Source organism: Mus musculus, chromosome X, assembly GCF_000001635.26.
Source record: "Mus musculus strain C57BL/6J chromosome X, GRCm38.p6 C57BL/6J".
In the NCBI taxonomy this organism is placed as follows: domain Eukaryota; kingdom Metazoa; phylum Chordata; class Mammalia; order Rodentia; family Muridae; genus Mus; species Mus musculus.
Genome location: NC_000086.7, coordinates 103,518,843 through 103,530,642, shown reverse-complemented (window position 1 = coordinate 103,530,642; position 11,800 = coordinate 103,518,843). Strand labels below are relative to the sequence as shown.

Genomic DNA, 11,800 nt, shown 5'->3' with positions numbered 1-11,800 from the left:
TTAATGTTGTACCAAACAATGCCAGTTCAAATGATAGAAAATGTATGTCAACAGTACCTGAAAACAAAATTAAGAAGGGTATAAAGCCCTACCTACAGTTTGTCTAATTTACATCAAGCGGTCATGGAAACAAATGATCATTAAAATTATTTTATAATTATGTACAATGAACAAAAGCATAGTAAGTAGCAGGGTACTTTTCCACCATAAAATTATTTACAGCCCTTTGTTCATCTAGAAACACTAGCTTGAGAGGTACTTGTCAGGTATATTCCTCTTGAAATAACTTCTCTACAGCAAACAATTGTCTTCTATTTGGAACACATTGAAGAAAATAATTGTCTCATTATTTTTGTGTTTTGAGTCTTGATTCCTAATAGTTCAAGGTATTATGGGAGAATCCTGGTGTCCTGGATAGCTCAATAACAAACTGAGATCTAGCAGAGTGTTTGTATTCTGAGAATACTGTCCAGTGCATGCAAATGCTTGCGTGTAGGCTGTGCGCCCAGACTCACAAAGCCTGTTAGGAAAGCTTCACACAGACTTTGCTTTGCTCCTTCTTTATAGGGCGTTGCGCTTCCTTCTCCGTTTTCTTCCTTTGTTGTTCTGCTGTCTCTTCTCTCCGTCTGAAATTTTCTGCTGCTTCAGGACTTCTTCTGCTTGCCAGGCTGCGTCTTCTTCCTCTTCCCATGCACTGGTATTTTCTTGCCACGTATCTAAGTCACCTAATTTTGAAGACTGATGAATAAAAGGCCTATCTTGTGCAGCTGCCAATCTACTGGAAAAACCTGTGCTACCATCTGGGACACCAAAATTCAATGGTTCTCTCTTCTTAATGACAATTTTCTGAGTTTTCTGTATAGTTGGAGTTATGGCCTCGAAGTAGTCAGGTTCCAGTTGCTCCAAAGAGTTCTGCTGTGTTGCCACAATCCCATTCCCTCCTTCGATGCACTAGTGGGCTCATCTTCATCCCAGGAAGTCCACTCCTCCAGGTCTGTCTGCTTAGGGACAGACGAATAATCAACTGTGGTGGGCAAAGTTATTTGATCTCCACTTAATTTCCTTCCTCTGCCAGATCTGCACATTAATCTCTTTAGGAATGAGAACACTATTGCTAGGCAAGTACAAACTTTAAAGAACCGAAACTGAGTGATGGCCATGGTGAAAACCAGAACTTGCCCCTCCCCCTCCCCGCCCGCCTGCGCTGCGGAGGCTCAGAGCTGCCGCGGGCCGTGCGCGCTCAGCGGCTGCCTGCCTAGAGCTCGCGCTCAGCCATCTTAGTCCCAGCTCCACTCATTCAAAGCCGGGCGCGCGCACGCGCTCCGTCGCAGCCACCGTGGCCGCCCCTTCTCCAAAATTCCCCAGATTTTTTTTTTTTTTTTTTTTTTTTTTGCAAAACCCAGTAGTTAAGTACATATCAAGAAATTAGAAACTAAACTTAGTAAAGAAATGAGGGCTGTATATGAAGCTCAGTGCAGAAGGCCCTGGATGCTACCCTCTACTCGCAGCGTGGAAACAGACACACGCACACCAGCGCGAACACATGCAGGAAGGAAAGAGTATCTTGAAGTGTGAATTGGCTCTTGGTGAACTTCTGGTTTCTGAAGAAGGGAAGCATCCCATTAAGTGCAGCCAATGCATAGTACCTATTTGCTCTTAAATATTCTGTATTTGGTCTAGGTGTTATAGCACAAGGAAGTAAAAATCAATCTTAAATGCTCAGCAATTATAGTTAAACTTAATGCAGTGAGATTTAAAAAAAAAAATCTCCGGAGCAGTGGTGGCGCATGTCTTTAATCCCAGCACTTGGGAGGCAGAAGCAGGCAAATTTCTGAGTTTGAGACCAGCCTGGTCTACAGAGTGAGTTCCGGGACAGCTAGGGCTACACAGAGAAACCCTGTCTCCAAAAAACAAAACAAACAAACAAACAAAAATATCTCCTACTAACAGTAGTTAGCTAGCATGAACAGCCCAGAAATTAATGCTCATGTGTGTGGTCGGGTTATTTTTAACTGGAGTGTCAAGTCAACTGAATTTTGGGAAAAGAATAGTCTTTTCAAAACAAAGGGTTCAGGCAAGGCTTTATGTGCGTGTACAAAAGAGTGATTTTTTAAAAAATGATCCCAAGGACCAGGGAGATGGCTTGGTAGGTAAAGTGCTTGCCATACAAAAACAAGCTCCTGGATTCAAATCCCCAGCATCCACGTAAGGGCACACATTTGTAGTAATATTGCTGAAGATGCAGAGACAGGTGGATTCCAGAGTCACTGGCCAATCAGTGTCACTGAAGCTGTGAACTTCAACATTAAATTAGAATGTCATCAAGGAAGACATTTGATACCAATCTCTATCGACTTGAGTCTAGCCTCTATATACACATGCATACAGATAGGAACACACACACATATCACAAACACATACACTCAAATAGAAGGAACTAAGAATGCATTAAAGACCAAAACAGACCAGTTAAAATCATAAGTGCTAACAAGAATATACATTAGACTTGGCAATGACTTTAAAACAAAGTTCAGAAAAGCAAGAGAATGGGAATTTAAGGTCATCTTTACTACAGCATGGACTATATTAAGCCCAGTTCCTAAAAACAAAAACAAAAAACAAAACAAAAAAACCCATTTTTATACAAATAGCCATGTGCAGTGGTGTGTGTATAGCTATAATCCCACCACTTTGAACACAGGGGCAGAAGAATTGCATACCAGTTCTAGGCAGCCAGGGTTACATTCCCAGACTCTGTCTCAAAACAAAACAGCAACACAAAATGATGAAAATGCCCTGGAAATGGTGGCATTTAATCCCAGTACTCAGGAAACAGGGTTCGAGGCCAGCCTGGTGTAGACAGCAAGTTCCAGGACAGCCAGAGCTACACAGTGAAACTCTGTCTCTAAAACCAAAACAAAACAAACAAAAAATATCACAAAGCCAGGCGGTGGTGGCGCATACCTTTAGTCCCAGTACTTGGGAGGCAGAGGCAGGCAGATTTCTGAGTTCCAGGACAGCCAGGGCTACACAGAGAAACCCTGTCTCCAAAAAACAAAACAAAAACAACAAAAAAACCACAAAAATGTAACCTATAGTTGAGACAAAGTATTTGATAGCTGTATTATTGATAAATACTAACAAAAATATATGAATGGCTATAAATCAATGAAAGAGCTCTGAAAAGAGATCAGATTGAAGAAGCAGTTGGTTGTGGTTGCACACACCTGTAGTCCTAGAGCACTGGTGTCTAATGCAGGAGAACCTCAAGTTCCAGGCTAGTCTGGAACATATCCTAAGCACCAGGCCAGCTTGAAGCTGCAGAGCAAAAATACTGCCTCAAAAAAAATTGTAATCAGATTTCCATACTGTACCAATATATTATTCTTCAAAATAAATGAACATACAAGTTTCAAAACAGGAATTTCATACTCCCTAACAAAAATAACCTTGGATAAATGTGATTTTCCAGAGGAGCACATATTTTGATGCTTAATCGGAAATCAGTATTCCTTTTCTGTTTGATCGGTTTTTTGTTTGTTTGTTTTGGTTTTGTTTTTTCCAGACAGAGTTTCTCTGTGTAGCCCTGGCTGTCCTGGAACTCACTCTGTAGACCAGACTGGCCTCGAACTCAGAAATCGGCCTGCCTCTGCCTCCCAAGTGCTGGGATTAAAGGCGTGCGCCACCAATGCCCGGCTGTTGTTTTGTTGTTGTTGTTGTTGTTTTTTAAAGATGTATTTACTTTTTACGAGCATTGGTGTTTTGCCTGACTGAATGTATGCCTGTGTGAAGGTGTCAGATCCCATAGAACTGCCATTACAGGCACTTGTAAGAGGCCGTGTGGGTGCTGGGCCCCGGTCCTCCAGAAAGTTGCCAATGCTCTTATTCACTAATTCATTTCTCCAGCCCAGAAATCGTTATTTCTAATGCATCATCACACGAGATCCAGGATCCAGTTCAATGCGGATGTATAAATGGAGGCAAACAGAATCTTAGGCTGAAAAGTGATTTTTTTTAAAGTTTTATTTATTCTCTCATGCCATCCATCTGAACCGCAGCTTTCGCTCCCTCTAGTCCTTCCGGTTCCTCCCCGCCAATAACCCCCACTGTGAAGCATGAAATTTTTGAAAAGGTTGGCAAAGGCCCTGAACATCGCAACTTGTGATTGGCTTAGATAGCAGTTTCCTAAGACTCCCTATAGACCTTCCTCATTGGGTCCTCACATTGCCTCGCCTACTTTGTATCTAGTTTCTTTTCTTTCCTTTGCCTAGTGGCTTGTGTTTTAGCCTCCTTGCTCCTCCCTACTCTGCTTGCTTCCTCTCTGCCCTTTCTGGTCTTAGGGCCTGAACAGTACCCCCTCCCGGTCACCTTTCTGTTCTGTTCTGCTTGGCTTCCTGCTCAGAGCCCCGAGTCTCCTCAACTCACCGAGTCTCCTCAACTCACCATCTTCGGTCTTCGCTTCGAGGTCTCCTTGGCCCCACGCTCTAGCCTCGCCTCACCTACGTAAGATCTCGCTTCCTAATTTGTCTGCCCTCTACAGGTTTGTGCTTTGCCCAAGCCGCCATGGAAAGTGACTTAGTGGGCCCAGAGGGCAGCCAGGATGTTTCCAGAGTGGAGGGAACAGAGGTCTTGTCACCCCCACTCCAAGCCTCTCCTGTAATTGCCACTGCGAACTTAGCTGCCAGGCAGGGCAGGTCTACCCAGAGCAGGAGAGCGCAAGGCGGTTCAGGATTCAGGCTTCCTGGCCCAGAGAGGGTGGAGTCCAACCAGGAAGAGCGTCTCATTCCTCTCTCACAGATGATCCCATACATCTCCTGTTTTATTTGCAAAGGCTACTTAATAGATGCGGCGACCATTACAGAATGTCTTCATAGTTTCTGTAAAAGCTGCATCGTAAAACATTTTGAACACAGCAACAGATGTCCTAAGTGCAACCTTATAGTGCACCAGGCCAAACCTCATAAAAACTTGAGGATGGATCCACAATTACAAAGCATAGTATACAAATTAGTGGCAGGTCTAGAGGAAAATGAAAAAAAGCAGAGGCGTGAATTTAATAAAGAACATTGTCTGGGACCACCAGAACCCGCTGCTGATCCACAGCCAGGCCATTCAAGTGAAGAGAACACTAAGGAAGTTGTGGAATAGTGTCTTAGTTTATGTGATCTGGTATGTCTTTAGTACTGGAGTCTATGGGTACTAATGCATACACTGAACATGTTAAGCACTGAAAATCCACGTTTATCTGAGTCTCAGGAAATGAAACCACTGGACAGAGAGAAACATTTCTCAAAAAAACAACAAGCTTTGCTGCAGCTTGTCAGTTGCTGAAGGACTTTCAAACTCAACCAGTACAGTGTACAGTAGTGAATATGAGGATACAGGATGAGGATACAGGATAGTCTGCTGCCTTTTGTTAAGGTCTCCTCTCAGAGTGACTTGCTACAGCTATCATGAAAGGACAGAAAGTAAGAAGGCCTCTGCAGAACTGAATCTTACCGAAGAGTCCTAGAAAACATAGAATCATTATAAGCTGTACTGTTTCTGGCATACCTGTTTTCTGCACCAGAAATCCTAGCGTTTATAGGATTGTTACAGCTTAGAACAATGGGATTAAAAAAAACATTGACTTTTAAATTTCCTTACGATTCCAAGAACTGTGAAGTTGAATGTTGCACCTCATCATCACTGTTGACAGTTTGCTCTTTTGTTGAGCCCATTCTCTTTCAAGCTGATTGAGGTTCTGCTGTCTGCGGTGGCTTCAGTGGTCTTCCTTCTGGAAAACAACATCCCAGGGGTCCAAAGCCAGTCTTCGTTAAATTGCAAAGTAAACTCACAAAGACTGACTTTTTCTTTTTTTTTTTTTAACTACGTTTGTATGTTGACACCATATTTTGAAGTTACCTGTTTTTTGAAAGTAACAGCACTCCTGAAGAGATGTTATTCCGTTCTAAAAGGTAGGAATTACTGTAGTACAGGAAGAAATTGTCTCTAGTAGGGTGTATGACTTGAGCCATAAACCTTCAGACTTAACATGTCTTAAGATAAGAGGCAGTCTTTGTGAGATATATATATATAGTTAAATATGTATTAACTTAATTGTATATGTTATACACACACTGTAGTTACTACCCATGTTACTGGTGTAGTGAGATCACACAAGATCCCCATAGAATAATTGCTGATACCTTGTGATGGTAATGGTGCCACCTTCTGAAATAGCAAAGTTCCAGTTAACTCATAAGTTTCTATATTGTTTCTCCAGCAAGTCACTTTTACTGATGTAATTTTTGCTGTCTGTTTCCCTATTATTTTTGTCATTGGGATTTAAAAATAAGGCTGTTTGTAAGCTAACTTTAATGTAGAAACTTCTATTTAAAAAATTTTTTTCTTTGCCAAAAATTTTACATTTTGATATTTCTAAACGATATCCTACAGACTCTTGTTTCGCAAACATTTTAAATCCTGTGTTGGAAACTTTAAACACTGGACAAACAATGGTAATTGTAAAGGATTTGGGAACTGTCTGGACATGGTGGCACATGCCCGTAATCTTAGTACTTGGGCAAGGAGAGGGGAAGATCAGGAGTTCAAAGTCTCCTTCACCTACATAGGGCATGGGCAATATTGGCAGCTGTTGAAACCTTTAAGGAGTGTGGGGGTGGGGGCTGGAGCATTACGAGTGTGAGCCTGAAAGTGGATTGTGAGACCCTGTCCTCTATTTCTGGCCATGAGTTGAACGATCCCTTACAATGCCTTGCTACCTTACCACTGTCCCAGATCAACAGGAACAAGCAGCCAATGGTGTAGCCGTATGGAAACTGTGAGCCAAATGAACATTTTCTCTTTTTAGATTGATTATCTCAGTTATTTATTCTTATAATAGAAAGCTAATCAACAACATTATTTTATATTTAAAATTGATGTTGAGAACTGTAGTGGATTATTATAATTGCATATTGTTGTAATTTCCTGTTAATACAAATTGGCCTCTCTCAGGAACTACTAATGGTAGAGACATTTTCTACTCCTCTGTGTCTCTTTCCAGGTTTTCAGTGTGATGCATCCAGATTTGTATAACACACTAATGCCCACATCCCTCTGGGAGATCTCACAAGCGCTTGCCTCACAGGAAGACCTCCATAGCTGGCATCCACTGTGCCAATAGCCACAAGAAGGACATCTTAGTTACAGCATGGTCCCGTTGTTGCTTTGGCATCCATGCCAGCATAGTTGTTTTCGCCATTTGGGTTTTTGTTTTATTTCTGTTGTTTTTGTCTGTTTTCCCCTGCCCACTGGTTGAGCAGATGTTGGCCTGTGGTTGTTGTCTTTTCTCTTACATTTAATATAAACTGATTCTGTTACTTCATGCATGTGCCTCTGTGTGTTTTGTACTGCCTCATTTGGTGTTGTGCTGGACTGGCATGCTGCAAAGAAATTCTCTGGGTAAAGGCTTTTTTAAATAGTGGCTATCTTGGTAAAAATAAAGTGGACCCAAAAGTCCTAAGAATATCTCCCATATCCACAAACTCTGGAGCTCCATCAAGGCAGGGCTCCAGGGACACACCTCAAGTTCAACTTCGAGGAAAAGAAATCCTTGGGATATCAAAAATGTGTATGCCCTTTGAGCTGAGAGACAGAGCATGTGCTCACGTTCATTTTGGCTTAGTGTCTGGCCCTCTCACTTGGCTAGCACTGTGTGGGAAGGCTCTCGGGTTTGCTGATGTGTCTGTGTTGCTGTCTACTGCTGCCTGTTGTATTGCCTTGGTCAAGTCCCCAGTCCCCAGCTACATTGATGGGTCTGAAAATGTCTGATTTCTTTCTAGGACCCAATTTGCTGGGTTCATATTCCAGTAAGAGTGACCACATGTCGTATTGGTCTTTTTTTGGTTTGTTTTTGTTTTTTAAGATTTATTTATTTATTTATTATATGTGAGTACACTGTAGCTGTCTTCAGACACTCCGGAAGAGGGTATTAGATCTTTTTACGGATGGTTGTGAGCCACCATGTGGTTGCTGGGATTTGAACTCAGGACCTTCGGAAGAGTAGTCAGTGCTCTTAACCACTGAGCCATCTCACCAGTTTCCTTTTTTTTTTTTTTTTTTTTTTTGTTTGGGTTTTTTTGAGTCAGGGTTTCTCGGTGCAGGTCTGGCTGTCCTGCTGGAACTCACTCGGTAGACACCAGTCTGGCCTCAAACTCAGAAATCTGACTGCCTCTGCCTCCCAAGTACTGGAATTAAAAGTGTGAGTCACCACTGCCCGGTGTATTGGTCATTTTGTAACAGAGCTGCTAGTAGAGTTAAGTCGAGTCTGTTCCCGAGGTTCTGTCTGTGCTGTGGTGGCTTGTTCCAGAGGCACAGGGGAAAGGGTGAGCCTGTAAGGAGCGGCCAGGTAGATAATGGGCTGGTGATTTCAGGATCCTGTGCATCCACTAACTTGGTGAGGGGTTAGATGAGGCTGGGATTTTCAGCCTGGCAAAGTAGGAGAGTCACATTCACTAGGAAGACAAGGATCCTCACTGGCCAATGTGGCAATGTCTTCCCTTGATGACTCCCCGCCCCTCCAATACCCTCCTCCGTGTCAAAAGACTTAATGCTTTGAATATAAAGGCAGAAATTCCTCATCTTCACCCCTGCCCCAGGGAGCCTGAAGTTCCAGGATGGAAAAGCTGGGTAGCGTGCTCAGTGCTCAGGATGCCTAAGGACCTTGTACAAGGATCCTGCCCTCTGTGCTTTAGGGATGGATGGCTTGGCCTAAACCAGGTGAGATCCACTGGGTCCCTCTGGAGAAGGCAGAGACTGCCTCACATTGGATACATTGGGACCCACAAATGGAAGCCATCTATCACTGGTGGAGACCCTGGAAACCCTACGAAGTTGTTAGGTGAATGTCTCAAGACAGGAAACATTCTTCTAAGCTACCTAGATATAGAAACTACTCAAGAAAAATCCTTACAAGGATAGGTGAAGGAAATACTTTTTTTTAAGTTCTGTCATTTTGGAGGAAGGGTCACAGGAAGGCTCCTGGATGTAGGTACCAGGTCCCTTCGTTTCCTGCTTTTCCTCTTAGGAACCAGGAAGATCAGGGATAATCTGCAACTTTTAGGCCAAAAGTCAGCAGTGGGGGATGGGCACACACAAGGAACTTCTGGTGTTCTCTGAACCTAACGAAGGGGGAAAAAATCCTGCTGCTATTGTGGCCTCATATTCATGGGCACAAAAGAGGAAGCTCAAACTTTGATTACTGAGGAAACACCACTTGCAGGGAGCACAGAGCTCCTCCGGATTACTTACCATTCTATAAGCAAACCCCGAGAGAGGACAAATAGGAAGGTTAAATCATAGCTACATGCCTTTTAACACTAGCACATGATACACTATGTGCCCATAAAATAGAAGTAAACTGTCAAAAAATTACATACTTCGATTCAAAATTGGTTTGAGTACTTTCCCTGGTTTCAGTTTGAAGAACCAAACCAAGCAACGAACCCACGATTTAAATCTGATCTGGCAAAAGCTGAGGCTTGCAGGCCTTCAGTTTAGTAATACATGCCCTACACCTCACACTTCACCAATTGAACCAGCAACTGATGCATCGCTACACAATCATAACCCAGTTCCAGGCCCTGACTATAGGCTAATGTTCTACTTTGTTTGTGAGATAAGTGTCTCTCCTTATGCTAGGGCATCAATCAGTTGGTTTGACTGGCTCTTGTCTCCAGCTTCTCCAGTGCTGGGAAGGCAAACATGCATTTGTGTGTGGATATTAGGTGAAGGAGGCTCAGGGGCGGTTAGGCCAAAATGGAAAGCAGTCTCTGGTTGCTCCTTGATCCTTTTCCTCAAGGGTGTTGGATCTGATACAGTTTGCTAACTGAAGGGTGGGCAGGACCAACAATGGAGAGATCTGCCTGCTTTTGCCTCCCTGGTGCTAGATTAAAGGCCACCACTAAGCCAGTTTGAACTGCTTGCTCTTTTTCCCCCTTTTCTTCCTTCCTTCCTTCCTTCCTTCCTTCCTTCCTTCCTTTTCTTCTTGGTTGTTCAAGACAAGGTTTTTTCTGGGTAACCTTGGCCATCACGGAACTCACTCTGTAGACCAGGCTGGCCTTGGTCCACCTGCCTCTGCTTCCTGAGTGCTGAGATTAAAGGAGTGTGCCACCACCGCCCAGCCTGCTCTAGTGAGAAGCAGAGGGGAGCAGGGTTCTTTTTGGGTTGATTTTTTTGTTTCGCTTTCTTTCTTTCTTTCTTTCTTTCTTTCTTTCTTTCTTTCTTTCTCTCTCTCTCTCTCTCTCTCTCTCTCTCTCTCTCTTTCTTTCTCTCTTTCTTTGTCTACTTGTTTGTTGTTGTTTTTTTTAAAGATTTATTTATTGTATATGAGTACACTGTCACTGTTTCAGACACACCAGAAGAAAGCATTGGATCCAATTACAGATGGTTGTGAGCCACCATGTGGTTGCTGGGAATTGAACTCGGGACCTCTGGAAGAGCAGTCTGTGCTTAAGTTGGCCACGATACAAATAAGCTAGGAGATCTTAAGAGTGTTCTGTATCTGTCTCTGAACTGCCTGGTTGGCGGATATGGAGATTATTGCTCAAATGGGCAATCTCTCTCTCTCCCTCCCTTCCCCCCTCTCTCTGTCTCTCTCTGTCTCTCTGTCTCTGTCTCTCTCTCACACACTCACACACAAACACCATTATCATCATCATCTCCCACCACGCCCGTACTCCTGCTTGCTCCTATGTAGTGTAGCAGTTTACTGGGAACAAAAACAATCCCTCAAAGGAGAAGGGGGCCTTCAGGTATCTCTTGCGAATAGAAATGTAACAAGACTCTCAAAGGCTTCTGCCCAGCTTTGCAGAAGTAGTAAACAACAGCTGGAAGACAAAGGAGACTGACTAGCCCAGCTGTCTAGAGGCTAGTTGAATTTTCTCCAAGTTTTTCAGAGAGCTCCAAAGATAAGCTTTTCCTGACTAAAATGCTTTTGGCTTGGTATCTGTAACTGACCACTCATCCATACTCCTGGTGGTGACCCCAATTAAAGCTCACAGCTGCTTCACCAAGTTGGACTTTGGTGCAGTTGTTACTTTTGTCTGCCATAGGCTCCCTTTCTTGGGTCAAGTAGATGAGTATGTGTTTCATTCCCCCCAAAAGTGTGTCACAACAAACTTCAGTGCCCCAACAGGGACCTGACAGGAGCAAAGATGAGTTGGAGAGGAGCAATTGTGTGATCTTGTTTATATAAAGCAAGCCATACAATTGAGGCCGAGCAAGCTGCGGGTGGGGTGGATGGGGGGTCATCTAAGGAGGAAATTCCACAAAGCAGTCTCCTCACTGGAAACCACCACAACCTCAATCCATACGGTGTGCGCTAGCGTGCCTTTTTGCTACTGCATTGGTTTCATGGTTCCTGCTAGGAGAGGTGAGATGTGTAACTAAGGCAGAGCCATGGGTGGAGTGTCTGTGAGAGGGATCCCAGGAAGGCAGTCTTCAACTCTCTGGTTTGGGGTAGCATCCCTGCCTGATGAGTGGAATCTAACACTTGAATGTGGAGATGCCTGAGAACAGCGAAAGGTTTCAAATGTTAGTCTTTGAGAGTAGCGCAGAAGGGCAGAGAGTATCAGTAGCCAGCTATGGAAGTTGCTGGGCTGCTGCTATGAGATAAAAATGCTTTGGGGCAGGAACTGCAGCCCAGCAGGAACCTGTTGGTGTAAAGGAGGAATTATAAGAAAGGCAGCCACAGCTAGCATCCTCCATGTTGGCCACTGATTTAGCAGGTGAATTTGATAAAAGAAAGGATGAGTTA

The 11,800-nt window shown here is 43.5% G+C and overlaps 2 pseudogenes; one reads left to right on the top strand and one right to left on the bottom strand.

Annotated features, from left to right (window-relative positions):
* Positions 1–334: 334 nt before the first annotated feature.
* Gm9157 (predicted gene 9157) lies at positions 335–1,303 on the bottom strand (annotated as a pseudogene).
* Positions 4,796–5,324, top strand: Gm9785 (predicted pseudogene 9785; annotated as a pseudogene).